General features: G+C 34.7%; 1 protein-coding gene across 3 annotated transcripts in view; it reads right to left on the reverse strand.

Moving 5' to 3' along the window:
• LOC115881848 (probable E3 ubiquitin-protein ligase RNF144A) overlaps positions 1-18449 on the reverse strand; it is a 145650-nt gene extending 127201 nt beyond the window's left edge. The window contains exon 1 of one of the 3 annotated variants that reach the window (XM_030899544.1): positions 18319-18449. The gene's annotated coding sequence lies outside the window, so the exon portion shown is untranslated. Of the gene's footprint in view, positions 1-11610; positions 11777-11808; positions 12062-18318 lie in introns of those variants that run through there. The other 2 variants (XM_030899542.1, XM_030899545.1) reach the window with 2 other exon arrangements.
• Between the last annotated feature and the right edge of the window lie 235 nt (positions 18450-18684).

An 18684-nucleotide genomic window follows, 5' to 3' on the forward strand; every position in this document is an offset into this window, starting at 1 on the left:
CCTAATGGCGTATAGAAGTGCAGTTCACAACACCACCGGACTTTCACCATCGAAGATTTTATTTGGTCGAGAATTACGGTTGCCTTGTGACTTGGTGTTCGGATCACCAGACGACGGCACCACAAATGTAGAGGACTACGCGGATGAACTGAAGGAAAGGTTAATGGAAATTCATAAGGCCGTAAGAAGTAAGATTACGCTAGCCAGTGACCGGATGAAAGCTCGTTACGACCTCAGAGCCAATTCTACGGGATTTCAACAGGACGATATGGTATGGTTATATAACCCACAGCGCAAGAAAGGGAGGTCCCCAAAGTTAACTCCAGCATGGGAAGGTCCTTATACAGTCATCAAGAGGATAAATGATGTTGTGTACCGGATTCAACGCAGCCCTAGAAGTAAGATGAAAGTAGTTCATCTGGATCGATTGAAGAGATACCAGACAGGAAACCTTGATCGGGACGATCAAATTTGAGAAGGGGGCAATGTCAAGGTCAAGGGCTAAAATGTATTACTGGTTGCCTGCACAACCGCAACGTATCCGCCAGAAATTAAAAGACTTTTTCAGGCGCCATCTTTTAGTCAAGTCGAGAAGTAAGGGAATCAGACAATGGAATTGTCTGGTATGAAGAAGTACGCTTTCCGAGAATTGGGGAAATTTCGAGAAGCAGTCAATAGAGTATATAAGCCGGAGCCATCGACAACTGAGACAGTTTTTTTGAAATTTGAATATACCGCGTGGAAATTGAAAATCGGATAATTTGGTGAAGGAATCTTATAAATAGTTAGTTTGTTGTGTGTTATAAGTTAGTAATTGTGTATAAAGTGAGAAAATAAATTCGTTAAGTATTTTATCGTGAGTTTAAATAGTGGACCCACGGAATCCGTAACAATATTGTACCAGAACTTAAATCAACAGTGACATCATTGCGAATTACAGAAGGACTTTAAAATAGTTAGTTGTGCAGTTAGTCAGCCGGAACTAAAATCCATAACCAAGGTACATCCTAAAAGAATTAGAAACTTCATTGAATGACTGAATTATATAGATAAATATTCTAGCAAATAATTAAAGATTATATTATAATACCGTATTTTTTCTTTTTTTAATTACATGATAAAATAAATAAAAACATATCGATCAAAAAATATGCTTCCTAATGCACCCAAATAAATTCAGGGAAAAATTAAAATCCAATCAACAACTCGGCAAGGTTAAATATCAAGGTTCCGCATTCACAGGCCGCATTAGTCGCGCTTTACACGGTGAAAATAATTCTAGCAACAAAAAACTGAAATTTTAAAGAATCATTTTAAATAGATTTATTTATTTCAACGACAGTTTACCGAATAGTATCAAAAAATGTTGGACGAAATACATATTTCGATCAGCATGTTCGAATGTCACCATTGGGACGCAGGGGCTCTAGGAAACGGTAAGAAATACAGGGTGACTTAAATTCGGGCAAAGTTGCCTGCTAATGAGCCCATGGTAATCTGTTTAGTAATTAAACTTATCCTTGTCGTTTCCGGAAATATGGCGGAAAAACTGAAATTTCCGGTTTTCATTTTTATTTTTACGAGTTTATTTTGATAGAAACAATCTGTAAAGACATTATCATAGAAACTTTCTTAGATTCATCCTTTGGTGATGTCAAAATTCACTTGGAACGATCATAAACTTTATTTTTTTTAAATACGAGTAGGGTTTTTTATTTCATTTTTTAGGAATTTATGAATTCTCAACTGCAGTGATGTAGCGGCCAAAAAATGTATAATGAAGAGTATTCTCATAAAATGCAATGTGTTGGGGAGAGACGGATAATGGTCACTTTCGTCATGTGCGTGTAGATCTCGGTTTTCGGGAGGTTCTATTTGGAAGGTTGTGAAATAAAGTTCATATATATAATGGTAGAAGAAAAAGGAAACTTCTTAAGTGATTTTTGGCGTTTCCAAAGGATATGGGTAAAATATTGCTTTGAGAATGTATTTATACATTTTTTATGAGAATTGTCAGAATAAAAACGAAAACAGGAAATTTCAGATTTACCGCCATATTTAAAGAAATGAAGAACATAAGTGCATTTACTAGACAGATTATCATTGGGCTCACTGACAGACAACTTTATCCCAATTTAAGCCACCCTGTACCTTTTACCGTTTCCGAGATATCAATGGTGAGAACAACATTTGAAACACCCTGTATGTCAATTTTAGGGTTTTATATCCCTTAATCGTTAAAAATAATATAGGTTTCTTCGCGGTTGATAAAGCCAATTTTTCCTTATATTTATTTATGTTATACTGCCACCGATTTTGACAAGACATATTTTTACCTAAACATATTATGATGTATTAAAGAAAAGACATTCTAATACATAACACAAGACTGGAAATAATAGAAGAGAGAATATATTTAGGATAACTAATACACAGCTTTGGATCTCTACTACAAGAAATCAACAGAAGAATTAAATTAGCATGGAGTACTTATGGAAGAAACCCAATCATACTCAAATCTAGAATGCCACTCTATCTAAAGAAGAAAACATTCAATGTGTACTACCAGTCATGACCTATGCATGCGAAACATGGAAACTTAAAACGGACATCATACGGAAACTGCAAGTCTCACAACGCTCAATGGAACGAAATATGCTGGGAATAACCATGAGAGACCGTAAAAGAATAGAGTGGATACGACAAAAGACCCAGGTAATAGATGTCATCCACAGAGTCAAATTCCTCAAATGGCAATGGGTAAACTAACCACAAAAATTAGAGCATCTTACCCACGAGGAATTAAGAGACCTAGAAAACGACCGAAGCAGAGATAACATGGGCATGGGCCCGCATAGCCAACAATAGATAAAAATAGGTCTAACTACAAAGAGAGTACATAAATATGTGAGGGAGGCTACACCATAATTGGAAATGGTTGAATAAGCTGAAAATGATGTTGATAATATGTATACCTCCAATGAAAATAAATAGTAATTTATAAAATAATAATGAATACTCACCAATTTTTATAATACAGGGTGGCCCATCGAAAACGTTCCGCAAGGTATAACGGCCAGGGTAATTTTTTTTTCAGAAAATTCAAAAACATGTCAATTTTGTTTGTGAGGGGGACAATTTTTGCCCCAAAAATGATTGCAAAATCTTCAACCCTCTAAGCGGGGGTGTCATCCCCCAATTTTTTTCAAATGGGAAGGGGGGTCAAGTGGTACTGCATTGAAAAGGGCTTTCTATTCTTTATACTTTCCCGCTTCGTTTTTGAAAATCAGTTGAGCCATTGAGAAAATATGAAGGGTTGAAATTTGAAAAGTTTATTTAAACATTTATCAGAGTAAATGATAAGGATAAATTCCTTCGACCAATTTGCTGTTTTTTCTTATTATTTCTAGATGTTTACGCATTTTTTCACTTGCCACAAGGATGAACGATCGGGTTAGGTAGAGTGTACTTTCTTTTTGAAATGTGTAGTTAATCAGCACAACTGTCGGTACTGGGCTGAGGACAACCCCAGGGTTTTTCACGAGGTGCACACACAAAACCCAAAAAATTGAACGTGTGGGTTGGTATTTTTAGAAATTCTATTGTGAGTCCTTTTTTTCGTCCTGGAAATCTAACAGGTGATATGTACTTGGATTTACTGGAAAATACCATCGACCCAGCCCTAACTGACATCATAGAGAACAATCCTGGATACGTTGAAGCGAAACTAATATTTCAACAAGACGGTGCACCTCCACATTACTCTCAAAATGTGCGTAATTATTTAAACAATAACTTTCCCGTTCGGTGGATAGGACGAAGGGGTGCAATTGAGTGGCCTCCCTGGTTACCCTACTTGACTCCTTTAAACTTTTTTCTATGGGGACACAAAAAGTAAAGTGTTAATTACTCGCCTCATTAGAAGACCTGCGAAGACGAATTATTGATGTTTGTTGCGAAGTGACCCCGCAAGGTCTTCAGAATGTTCTAGAACGGGTTGAAAATAATTTGTATTACTGTATGGAGGTTGACGGGCAACATTTTCAGCATTTTCTTCATTAATAAGATAAGTTTTTTTATATAATTCAATTTATGCGTTTTTTGCAAAAAAAGTACTTTTCAAATTTCAGTCTTTCATATTTTCAAAATGACTACACCGATTTTTAAAAACGAAGCGGGGAAATATAGAGAATAGAAAGTCCTTTTCATTGCGACGCCACTTGACCCCCCTTCCCATTTGAAAAAAGTTGGGGGATGACACCCCCGCTTAGAGGGTTGAAGATTTTGCAATCATTTTTGGGGCAAAAGTTGTCCCTCTCACAAACAAAATTGACGTGTTTTTGGATTTTTCGAAAAAAAAAAAAAATACCCTGGCTGTTATACCTTGCGGAACGTTTTCGATTGGCCACCCTGTATATAATTTTTATAATATAACTCACTATGAAAATACTGATATAGCCTTTCAAATATCAATACTTTTTTATAGAACCGATCTTTGTTCATTTTTTTTCGAAACTTAGATCACAGTATAGGCACTTAATAATGTCCCGAGATCGTTATTCACGATTATTAATGTTAATTATAATTAATGTTTACTTATATTAATTGCCTTTTATGACTAATAGAAAAGTTTCTTGGCAGATTCAATACCAGGAATTTCCGTTGAATTAGTTGTATAAATAAGCAGTCCGCAATACAATGTACAGTTTGACAAATATAGGAAGAGACTTGGGGATAGCACCGGTCGCGCACACGATAGAGAGAGAACGCATTCGGCGGAAGAGAGATGCAGTTAGGCTACGACAAATCTGATTAAAGCAAATTTGTGTGCTGTCCACTGCGCATCGAGAGGCGTCTCTTATTTTATATTTCCCACGTCTCTAGCTATATTTGTTAAGTTGTACATATATACAAATGTAAAAAACATAAAATTCTATTTTTTGTCTACCTGGGTTTTCAGTATTTTTTTAAATCGGTATATCGAGGCTCATTGTTTCTAGGTAGCGTATTAGTCGTGCATGCTGAAAATGTCGATTATCTGAATTATTGTGTCATACTTAAATTATTTACACGTTTATACAATTGTAGAATAAAAAAAAACAATTAAATACATAAAGATGATGTGGCAGTACAATGTCATAGTTCATTTGGGCTTATTTTTAAGTAAATTTCTGTTCTTTATATTCAATAAAATAAAACTAGAATTTAACATATCCAATAACTCAACATCCAACCAAATAGCTTTTTCAATATCTAGATCCTCCACCTTCCTATTACTCTATGAGAGTACGGTGACATTATGAAATCGCATTTATTGTGTCTCTCCATGTTGTTCTGTCTTGAACAGCAGTACTTATAGCAGTAGACTATGACCTATTATCGTCTTCATTTGGTCTACCCAACAATTTGGAGATCTCTAGGACGTTTCCTCGTTTACTTTTCTCTCCACAATTAATTTTTCTAGGCCATTGGTGTTCCTAAATATGTGGCAAAGTATTTTTAAATATAACGGATTTATTCATATTGGCAGTCTAGATTCGATATTAAATTGTTCAAAAATTGAAATGTTTGTACGGTGAGCTGTGTAGGTTTGGTCATGGAATTGGCGTGCTATACAGTCTTGTCTTGATTTCTGCATCACATCGTCCTTCGTTTGAGATCTAAGAGCCAGCGAAGGTTTATCATCTGCGTACCTTAAATTCGTTAGTTTTTACCGCCTATAGTGATACTACCGTTGTAATCTTCCAAAACTTCCCCCATTATAGTGGGGGAGCCACATATATTGATGAGTAAGCGCCACATATATTGATGAGTAAGGGAGATAAAATGCATCCCTGGCGCACTCCTGCCTCCAAATCAAATGCATCTGAAATGGTGTTCTTTCTTCTCACTTTTCCTCTACTGTTTTCGTATAGACCTCGAATCAGCTGGATAAAGTGATCAGGGACCATGTTCTTTAATACAGACCAATGTTTGCCCCACTTAATACAATCAAATGCTCCAGTCCACGAAACGCAGATGACTCGTGATATTCTTTCATACTCATACGCTTTCTCGATGATTTTTCGAAAATTTGCTCTTTAGTATCTTCGCCGGGAATGAAACCTGCTTGCTCTTCAGATAGTATTTTAGACGGCTATTGTTACTGTTCTATAATTAGTGCAGTCACTATAAGATAAGATTCATGTGAGGTTAAAACCAATTTTATACGACACGCATGGGTCATCTAGGGGGGCTAAGCCCCCCATGACCCCCCCTAGTTGCGCCTCTGGTTCGCCGCCCATTCCTTTGTGACCTTTTTGTTAATTCCTTTGTAGCGCTGCAGAAAAGTTTTAGTCCGACGAATGACATTGATGAGCCTTGTTTGCTCATTTCATCTATATCTTTCCGTAGCTCCTGTAACCCCCGTGTCCCGATGTTCTGTTTAAGGCAACCTTGCTACGTTCCCCCACAATGTATTAGATCACAAATGTTACTCATACTGGTCTAAAATTGATCTCTATTGAATCAAGATGACAAATAAACTGGTCTATTCCCCTCTATCTTATTATCACATCATATATATCTTTTGCCACTTCATTATTATCATATATCTTTTCTTACTCAGTTAAGGTATCTTGGACTGGCTTACTCTGAAGAGTAAGTCTGCCAGCTGTCATCTACATACCCCTGAGGGGTGCACAAACACGAGCGCAATAGGCCCGAGCAATCCTAGCTGAATTTTTTTAGTTTGATTTTTGATTCAATGTAGTAGTACGAGAGCTAGCAACGTCGGAAAAACAAGTATTTTAAGACGTCTGACTCTTTGACATATCTTTTACTATGCTCTCTAGAACAGCATGCGGCCCGTCTGGCTAACAGTAAACGTTGCGTTTCCTACTGCGCATTGAAAGAAGATCCTATATTTTTATTAGTCCTTTAAATTCTAGTATTGAATATAAATCGAACATGTCTCCATAGCGCAGTGTGTAGAGTTTCCGACCACGAACCGAGGATTCAGAGTTCGAATCCGGGTCAGGACAAAGACTTTTTTATTTTATTTTCGTTTATATTCTGATAGTAAAGTATTAAATATTTGTTTTTTCTTTGAATCACCGGAATTATTTAATACTTTACTATCAGAATAAAAAAGAAAATAAAATAAAAAAGTCTTTACCCTGACCCGGATTCGAACTCTGAATCATCTTAGACTATAGCTTGGTACAAAATGGGGAGTATTTTGCTAATAAAAATAATATTTTATTAATCATCAAAAATAGGTTACAATGATACCTACTAGATTCAGGGAAGGTAAAAAAAAATAGAGAGACAAGAAAATCTGAAATTATAAATGTATTATTGTGAAAATTCCAAATAACCAAAATACACATACATATTACAAAAAATAAGATTGGCTTGTTGTAAAAATAAGTATTAAATGTACATTTCATTACATTAATAATAAATAATATAAATAAAAAAAATGTTTTAAATTCAAATAGTTAAAGAGAATGCCAACTTTCTGGTCAAATTATACGAAATTACATGACAGTACACGATTATATGGGTAAGCACTTAACTTTAACTATATAGTATAAATAACCCCGTAACATTATCCTACCAAACAGTAAACTACTTACTGTTCTAAAAATAGACAGGGTAAATAATTCCAAAGAGCACGGTGGTACGAAAAAGTTACCTAACTTTTACATTAGGGCGAGATTGCTGTATTTATCCCCGTGGGTGGTTATCCTACTCAAGACAAAATAAGAGGTTATATCGTCCGTTGGTTTGCTACAAAAACAAAGTCAAAATTTTTGTTTTATTAAAATAGCTGTACGTCATTGATTATAATTGTGTTACTGTTTCACAAATCAAGATAAAGATACTACGACTGACATAAACTCTAATTTATACATGGCGGATCCAAAATAATGTGTAAATATAAGTTACAGGTTAAACATATTGAAACTGTTCAGACAGGTTAAAAATATTGAAACTGTAAGACAAGATATAGCAATACTGGAAAATTCTTAGATATATTACAGCTTCTATAACTGAACACACTGATTCAGCACCACATTAGTGACTAATGTCCACTTGCACCGTTTGTAGAAACTTTGTTTAAAGGCTAAACAGTGATTAACTATAATATAGTTAATCACTGTTTAGCCTTTAAACAAAGTTTATACAAACGGTGCAAGTGAGCATAAATGCGGTAAGCATCATAATACCGTGAAAATTATTCATAATACCGTGGAAACTTCATGGTAATGAATTTATTGTCCAACTAGTAAACTACCTGGCATAAGTAAAAATTACTCTATAAAAGTCGGGTGAGATGGCCATTGTTTTGAATAGAAGGTGCTTGTTTTTTTTTGTGAAGGTCGGGCTTTAACTAACTTATCTGTTTAACATAACTTAATTATCATCCGAACTGATAGGAAACTGATTACAATCCAAATACTTATAATTTATTTATTATTGTTTGTATAAAAATAAACTGCACGTAAATGGCCAATGTAATAGGGGAGAGTTCGCCATGTAAAATCAAAGTAAAATGGCAAAACTTGAAAACGATATGAGAACAAAATATCTTAGTACCTATTTTTACTAGGTACTAAGAGTGGTAGGGCCCCAGACTACTACCTACTACTACCTATTTTGATTCTTTTTAAAAGCATTTTTACCACAATTTTGGCAAGTCCTTAGATAGGAAGAGCAATTTTCATGGAACCACTCACATATTCTACACTGCAACCAATCTTCCTTTTTCGGGTGTTGTAGCTTTCTCCACAACCTACACGTTTGGTTCATCCACTTCAGAAAAGGTATCACTATTTTTCTTGTATTGGACTTCCATATCCTCCTCATCAAGTATACAATATATGACCATCTCTCCCTGCTATTCCGTGGCCATGTCTCTCAAAATGCTAGGAAGGGGTGGCCAACGGGAAAAGAACTAACGGCATGTTTCTAACTGTTTCTGATGGTTAAGATTATCTAATAAACGTTGTACTCACCTAATAAGTTGAAAAATATAGTAAATTCACTAAGATACGTTCACAGTAGAAGGTAAGTCAAATCTATTGTATAATTTTATAAGGAAAAAAATGTTTTATTTTTTGGGTGTTTTTATATCACATTTATAGAAGCTAGAAGCTGACCGACTGTGCTTATACAGTAATGTTCTTTGTAGTTGATGTCAAGCAACCCCATCGGAAGACGCGTTTTTTCAGTTTTAGCTGTTGGTCATCTCTCTCGGCTGGCCATCTCACCCTACTTTACCCTAATAACAAGTCTTTTTATTGCCCATGTATAGATGATCAGATTAGATTTTTTGATATTGCTATTGGCTTATTTTATTGCGACACCTTTACAGATCTACTGTGCTCTTCTTACCTCTCGATTACATTCTCCAGTGACCAGTCGTATACTTTCATAAATTCTAATAATTTGGAGCCTGAACCTTTTATATATCTTTCACAAAGAACCGCACATTTTCGAGGCTACTGATGCATTGACATATATTGCTCTACAAACTTGAAAATAATTTCCAGCAATTTCTCATGCTCTCTTTAGTTATAAATATTTTTTTCCGCAAGCTCTACGACTAATACTTTCCGAGAGACAGCCGAGAGCTATTCTTAGTGGGACACCCTGTACATACCGTCTTTACATAAATATAATTATTTTGATATTCTCATAAACATAATATAATTGTCTGTTATTTGAGATATGTTTGTCTAATTTTAAATTATTATAATCATACAATAATACCGTATGATCGAATAAAAACGGCGCCGGCGTCAGCAATGGCTATGAAATGAAGATTGCTGTCATTTTATATGTAAAATTATATTGAAAATGTCATCGATCGTCATTTCCAAGCCAACTGGACGCCATTTTTTTTCGATCATACGGTATTTATCAAAATTATGATGAGCACGAGCAACTCAAGACTTATCTGCATTTTTTAGCTGAGAATGAACAGACTAAACGCAGTACGATTTAAGTATGCTCTGCTACATGACGACAATAGACATATGAGTCTAGGTTGAAAAAATAATGATAACGGTCTAAATATACATCGATATTAATTTGAAGGAGATTAATAAAATTTAAATATTTCTTACATTTAGATTTCACATCATCTAAATGCAAAATAGCTCAAATTTATATATCTGCCCTTGCACCAAACTGAATAGTAAATTAAAATAAAAAAAAACAGCTACTTAATGAATTAAAAATTATTAGATTAGAATTGAAAAAATAAAAACAGTAAAATTCAATTAAATTTTTAACTTTTACATGTTGAAATTATCTAATGAAATTGTGGGAAAAAATGTTTGAATTAATTGTATTTTTCCCTATTATTTCATGTTTAAATAATTATTGTGTCCTATTGTTTCGGTGTTTAATAATTTCCTAAAATATCTTTGAGTTGAGTTAAGTAAAAAATTGCATTGTTTTGAAATCTTGTAACTGCTTATAATCTGAAAAGTACTATTAATCAGTGAGTTGATTGATTATAGTATGATTACAGTAATTTTTAGAGATATTTCTTGTAATCACAAATGGTTAATGTAACAATGCTTATGCTATGTTTATGGTACAACAAATATTCACAAGCAATGCATATCATGGTATATTATTATAGACACAGCTGGTTATCTATTACCTGCCGCACCTGTTCCTGTACACATGCTGGTAGTCAGAGCACCATGTATAGTCTGTCCAACGCGCCAGGAAAGATTTCGACAGACATTCAAAAAATTACAGAAAACACCATTTTCTATTAAATTACCTGTGAACTAACATGACATACACGACAGACACAACTGTCGCTGTCATGGATCATCTTGTTGGACATATGTATATTTTTTTAAAGAGAAGTTTCAATGTGGCTCAGATTCTGATTTGCTGCATAAAATATGAGAAAATTTTAGATAGGTAAGTAGGTATGCAGAGTACCATGCAAATGATTGTAATAAATAATATTAATTTTACATATAAAATAATAAATAACAGTAGGGATAATAGATATCGTAAAGCTGGAGCAAAAAAATGTATAATACATCTCTATAGTAAGTTTCTTTGGATGATTGCTATTACAAAATAAAATATTATTTATATAATCTGAATAAAATGCAACAAAAATATTAGTTTGATCCAAATAACAGACTTGTAGTACCTAATTAACTTGCTAAGTATAATCGAATAGGTAGTCTAAATTATGGTATTGGGAATTTTCCATTAAATTTTTTTTTTCTAGGAATTCCTAAAACTCTCTACACAAAAAATATAATAAACCACCATTATTTCTAGCAGTGTTAATTACGATCTTAATTAAACTATTACATATTACAAGAGTAAATAACAATTTGGGTTTGATCAGCTGATTCAAAACAGAATAAAGGTTGACAACTCACGTGACTCAGTAATCAACATTTAAATATAAATATGTGACGTTCGTTCCGCTTATTTGTCGAGAAACAGCACGTTTAAATATAATAAAAAACAGCCAAGTTGTTTACAATTATTAATCGCAGAAACAAATAACGATGGATCACCAATAAGCCAGTTAAACATCAGGAAAATGACGTCATAGGAATAAGTGAATTTCTGTACCTTTACTAGACGACCTAGACAAAAATCGTAGTATGTTTTCATTGTGCCACGTTATGGTTCATCGATCACAGTTCACGGTTCTTCCTCGTTTGGGAAAAGTTAAAAACATCGAAAATTTGACACTGTCAATGTCAAGACACTTTCACCATGTTTAAATTTTGAATAACGTCAAATTAAATATCTATAATTATTTGTTACCTTGTCTGTGTTATTATTAATTATTGATCCACTTCAGTTAGAACATAAACACGAAGAATTTTGTCCGAAAAAACGTAATATTCTCACTGAAAACAGACGGTTGGTCTGCAACCATTCACACTCCGTCGATGTTTACGATATCGGACCGAACGTGGCGGAAACAGCTGAAAGGTGAACTAACCTCTCGGCTAGATTTGTTTTGTGTTGTGGCTCGGTTAAAGGCGAACGTGAACGTGTTGGGCCGGCGAATGGCGGGAGAGCATCAAGCCACAAGAAATGGGGGGAACAATGATAGGAAAGAGTGCGTGGAGCGGATCATCGCAGGATACAGGGGAAACAATGTAGATAATGGGAATGAACATAGGGAACGAACGAGCGGGAAAGCTATACGAGGCAATTTCGATTTGTTTTGTGCGTTTTAGAAAATGGCGAATGTGCCAGGCGAATGAAGGTTTGTTAACTTTTCTTTCAATATAGACAGAAAAATGCGTTAAATTTACATTTTTGGGACAGTTCAAAAAAGGTTAAAGAGGTCAAAATTGGTAGGTATATATTGTAAAATATGAAATGTCTTTATCCAATCCTACATTTACCAAAAATATATTAAATGTTAAGTGTTACAAATTAATTCTTGTTTCTTGTTGTATTATTGACTACAAAAATACTGACATCACAGGAAGTCAAATATATGGGAATAACCCTGGACAGTAATTGAACAGGCATATTCAGAACATTACCAGCAAAGCCATAAAGGCTTTCGTGATACATAGACTGGTGGTAAATATATGGGGCTGCGCCGCTAACATTTTGCGCTGGATGTATACCATGATAGTAAGACCCATGATTACTTATAGAGCAGTTTCTTGGTACACAAACCGTAGAGCAACGTACAGCAAGGCAAAACTTGTATAAAATACAGAGACTGCATGCATCACGGGTGCCATGAAAACCTGCGCAAAAGTATCAATGGAGGTTATTCTGGATCCAACACCACTGCACATTATCATCGGTAGATATTCCAGTAATTAGAATGATCAATAACGGAAACAGTACTGGGGAAGGAAGTCAAAACCCTCAAAAGGAAAAATTCCATAGTATTGAGCAATAAAAGGAATTGAAAGAGAGAAACGTTTGTTCAGCAGATAAAAAACCATACTATAACGTGGTATACTGATGCTTGCAAAACCAAAGCCGTAACAGGGATAGGAGTATTTGTATCGATAACTAAATACTCCGAACAAATGGGCACCTACCCCCGCATCCTTCAGGCTTTTTCTTATAAGCTATCGAAAAATGCGAACTTATCTTAGATAGGAAATATCGGAAGAAAAGCCATCCTATCCGATAGTAAAGCAGCATTAAAAACGATCAACTCAGTAAGCATCAATTCGAAATTGGCCAAAGAATGCCTAGAGAAGCTGAACAAAGGTTAACCGAGGGATAAAAGGCAATGAAAAAGCAAATGACCTAGCTAGAAAAGGAGCGAACACTCCACTAACTGGACCAGAACCGTTCTGCTTCCCAAGTGGAAATCAACTTAAAACGAGACCGGAGGACCCTGAATTTGTAATCTGGAATGAGAATCCCCAACGGTCTAAAGCGTAGTTTACACGGGCAAGTAAATTATCGCAAGTATATGTCTGAGAGCACTTCTACCAAACTTGCATAATGTAAACAGTATCCGAAAGCACTCTCTCAGCAAGTCACAAAATTGGCGGGGAAGTGGTTGCGACGAAAGACGCTTGCAAGTGTAAATAGGTTGGGGGAGTGCTCTGGCAAGTTAAAAATTTATTTCCGTATTGTTGAAAGTTTTTGGTGCAAGTGATTTTCGAAGGCGTGTTAAATAACGATATTAAAATGGAGTATGTGGTCGAAAGAAGATACCATCACTTTGATTAATTTATTTGAAGGATTTCCGGAATTGTGTGGTCGAAAGAAGATACCATCACTTTGATTAATTTATTTGAAGGATTTCCGGAATTGTGGCAAAAAAAATTGAAAATTTACAGAGATAGAGCTAAAAAGCAAAAAGCAATCAAATTTATAGCTGACAAATTCAACACAACTGAGGCTGAGATTCAGCGGAAGCTACATAATATTCGTACCCAAGCACACCCTACCAGGAGTGGAACAAAATTATAAAAAGAAAAAGTAAAATCGACTTCTGACATTCGCAGAAAATTGTTTAAATGCTTTGGGTCTTCTTTTTGGGATTTCTTATTTTTTTTTAATAACATCGCGTAAGCTCCAAGACTAGGCTTTCTGGCAATCCATTCTTTAACCCATATTCTTTTTCTAGATTTTCTTGACTGTTTGTGTAAAATTGCAACAAGAAGGGCAGTGGCTGCAGCTCTCTTTTTACGGCGCGACATTTTTCTACTAAACAATATACTTGTGCAATATACACCATACCGTGTATACGTGCATGCAATTTCTTGCTCAAAGCATATACCTAGAAAGTACTTGTTGCAAGAAATTGCTTAAATGTAAACACTATCGCAAGTTACTCTAGCAAGTTCTATCGCAATTTTCTATCCCGTGTAAACTACGCTTAAGACACTCGAAGAACTTTCTCAGGACTTTCTCCTGGGGGATACAATAAATTTGTAAAGTTGGGGTGATTAACCCCCCTCCCATACCATTCTACATCACTGACAAATTGGTCTCCGTCGAATCAACGCAGTGACGTTTACAAAAAATAACTAGTTTATTTTGTAGATTTTCTTTCAGTGGCGAAAAACCTAGAAGTTTTTTCAAGAAATGAACTTGCCACAAAGGTAAACTTATACATTATTTAAAAAAGTGTTGTAATAATTTTAGATGACGGCGTAAAAAACCTCTTTAATTATCTTTCCCTATATTAAAATTCCAAAATAATAAGTGTCTAAAGTATTTTAAATAAAAAAAAAATGTTTAATTTACATCTGACCAATTTTTCTCGGGTATTTTTTCGCTGGAAGTAACGAGCTCTTGAAAAGTTTCCATCACAACTTGAGGGAAATGAAATGCAATTATGAAAATAAATTGGACAGCCTCGCGTTGACGCAGTTTCAGAAAAAGAAGAAAAAAAATGCAAAAAATAACTCATACCAGTGAAAAATTACGTTAAATTGAAATGGCGGAATATATAAAAAGCTTGTTTAGCTATCTGTTTTAAATTATCATTCCCAGGATAGTTACTTTCTTGTATTACTACAGTACTAAAAGCTTCCATAACAACAACAAGAGTATATTAATAGTGTCACCATCATGGGTCACTGAGCGATCTCTTCCTAACAAATACAGAAATTAGACAGGGATGTGGCTTAGCGCCTCTACTATTCAACATATTCATGGCAGCGCTCTCCATTATAGCGGACAGTAAACTGCAGGAAAGAGGAATGGGCATTAGATACAAATACGATGGCGGTCTGTTCAACATAAAAAGACTCAGCGCAAAAACACGTACAAAATTCATCACAGAACGTCAATACGCTGATGACTGCGCTCTAGTTGCAAAAACGTTACAGCAATTAAAAGAAATGTTGAAAACATATACCTGGGCATACGAGGTTTTGTGCCTTAAGCTGAACATCGATAAAATTAAATCATGTGCACTCCCCCGGAAGATCACAACAATGCTATAAAAATCGGAGAACTATTGGAATATGTAGCGGAATTCAATTACCTCGGCAGTTTGATTTCGAAAAAGGCCAGTATTGACTCTAAAATTCAGCACAGGATTAACAGCGCCTCAAGAGCATTCTAGAAATTAAAAGACAGGGTTTTTTACAATCATGACTTGAGCATGAAAATGAAACTTGCTGTGTATCGAGCAATATTAACGACACCATGTTATATGGAAGCAAAACCTGGGTGCCGTACAGCTGACACATGAACGCATTAAACAAGTTGCAACAGAGACACCTTAGACAACTCTTAAGAATCAAATTGTTCCACCAGGCCTCAAACGTATCGGTCCTTGAAAAAGCTAGAGCGAGCGTTGAAGTCATGATTATTAAATCCCGCTTAAGATGGGCTGGTCATACATATATGCAGGATGCAAGAAAACCGCATACCGAAATACCTTCTTTACAGTGAGCTTGTAGGCGGTAAGAGGAAACCGTCAAAAGGTACAAGGATATTTTCCACAAAAACTTAAAGGGGATAAACATGGATGAAGCAGAACACAATAGAATGCAATGGAGAAGAATGATTGTAAACTCAGTGACCAGCGACAACCAAAAAGTAAAGAGGCAACAAAGCAATGAGATTTTTGAATATCCGGTGTGCGGAAGAGAGATAACATCACGTATCGGGCTTTTCAGTCACAGAAAAGCTCAAGAAAGAGAACGCCTTGCGTAACCATCGTCTGATGCGTGTCAAATACTCGTCAGCAAGTAATGGCAGTAGTACTAGTAGTAATAGTTTTAATTGCCCTTTCTACCAAGTTTACCTTTCTACTACTAAGTATTAATATTTTATCAGTAATTTAACTTTTAGGGTGCGCTAATTTTTTTATATTTTTTTTATTTATTCAATTCTGACCTTGTATAACTTATATAATAGAAAGTCCTGAATATCAATTATTTAAAGAATTTTAAAAACTGCCTACAGGCCCTTCTTGTGTCTGTATTAGTGTACATGTTACGGTTAAGGTCCCATGTCCTGTTAATGTCGACATTACCCGGTTAATCTCGAGAATAACACACAACAAAACAACCAAAAACATAACCTAACCCAAACACTAACGTGTTAATGTCGACATTAACCGGACATCGGACTTTAACCGTAACATATATATTGTTTTCGAATAAGTAAAATTCTAATAATGGTTATTATAATTAATAAGAATTATGCTAAAAAATATCAGAGTTAAAAATCATCAATAAACAAACAATACTATTGAAATAAATATACAGGGTCCGGCAAAAGTGCGTTGGGCATAGAATATAGCTCCTAGAATAAAAAAAAACTTGATGCAAATCTAAAGTACGTACGAGGATATATTTCAGGAAAATACTTTAACTTCTATAGGGTGGCTCAAAAAAGTGTCAGTGGATCGGCATAATTTTGTTAAATGGAACACCCTGTATATTATTGCATTTTTGGCTTCCTTCCAGATCGCTTTACATAATTCTAAGATATGAGTAAATATGTTTCGATATGTGAGAGATATTAATAACTAAATAAAAAATATATTTTTCAGCTTTTTAAAAAAAATATTAAAAATACAAGAAATGTCTCGAAATCAAAACTATATTAGGTATTTACTTTAGATGGTCTATACATACTTACTTCGCTATAAATATGGTAATCGTAAGTCATACAGGTTGGGTTATTAATTCTACGCCCCAAATTTTCTAAAATATAAAATTACTTTTCTTCGTTATTTTAAATGGAACACCCTGTATATTATTCTTTTAGTAGATGGTGAATTAAAAAAAATGAAGAGTTTTTGTATTTAAAGTATTTCCAAATTTTTAATGGTTTCGCAGATACACGCAGTATTATTTCATATGGCTTTTTCAACGGTAAAATACCAGAGAAAAATCATTGGGTGGCTTTGATAAAAATTCACTATGGAGAATGCCATATGAAATATAAAACCGCGAATATCTGCGAAACCGTTAAAAATTTTGAAATACTCTAAATACAAAGAATCTTCACTTTTTAATTCTCCGTCTATTGAAAAAATAATATACAGGGTGTTCCATTTAAAAAAAAAGAATAAAAATTATTTTATATTTTAGAAAGTTTGACGTAGAATTTTGAACATCCTGTGTGATTTAGGGTTACCATATTTACACCAAAGTAAGTACAGACCATCTAAAGTAAATATATAATATAGTTTGGATTTCAGGACAGTCCTTGTATTTTTAATATTTTTTTTAAGAAAGGCTAAAAAATATATATTTTTTTATTTATTTATTAATATCTCTGAAATTATCGAAACGGCAGCTAAAAATGCAAAAAATATACAGGGGGTTCTATTTAAAAAAAATCATCCCAATCCACTCATACTTTTTTGAGCCATCCTATAGAAGTTAAAATATTTTCTTGAAATACATCCTCGTATGTATCCTATGTACTTTAAGTTTACACTTAAACAAATATATAAAGTTTTTTTATTCTAGGGGCTACAGATGCCCGACGCACTATTGCCAGACCCTGTATAGGTACCTATCATTTTGATCCTTCTTAAAAGTGCGAAAATAATTAAAATAGTAAAAGTGGGTATTCTTAATTCCTAGTAGTTTTAATTGCCTTTTCTATCAACTTATTCATTTTTTAACGAAAGCATAAATTTTATACTTTTGTAGTGACTTTATTTCTTGAAAAGACTTCTGTGTTATATATAAAAACGTTATTTTTTGCAGTGATGTTTACAAAAAATAATTGTTTTATTTTGCAGATTTTTTCTAATGGAAAATCCAGAAGTCTTTTCAAGAAAACTAACTTTTAAACCAATGTTTTTGAAATATTTTTATAGTAAACATTCTCTAAAATTACGAATTTAAATTCGCTTACTTGAATCCACAAAACGGCGACCCAAAACACATCCATTTTGAACTGGGTCAGTGGTATCGGAACCGGTGCGTCGTAAGAAAAATCACCACCGTATCCCCGATTTTACATAACTCTTCCCGGAACGTGCCCTGTTTTCCGCTGACGTACTAACGGGTACTGGAGGGGAAGAGCGACGGTTTCACGGACTGCCAACGCGAAGAAAAAAATAGAGAGGAGACGCCGCGACGCCGTTCGGGGCAATGCGGCACCGGTCGATGGCGCAGGCGTCGTCGGCGTCGGTGCGTAGTTTATACACTGCCCCAACGAAAATTTCCGGTTAAAGTAAGGGGTAGTGAATCATGTGTTTTACTGGTTGACGGCCTAATT

Source organism: Sitophilus oryzae, unplaced genomic scaffold (genome assembly GCF_002938485.1).
Source record: "Sitophilus oryzae breed Bouriz unplaced genomic scaffold, Soryzae_2.0 scaffold_1743_pilon_pilon, whole genome shotgun sequence".
In the NCBI taxonomy this organism is placed as follows: domain Eukaryota; kingdom Metazoa; phylum Arthropoda; class Insecta; order Coleoptera; family Curculionidae; genus Sitophilus; species Sitophilus oryzae.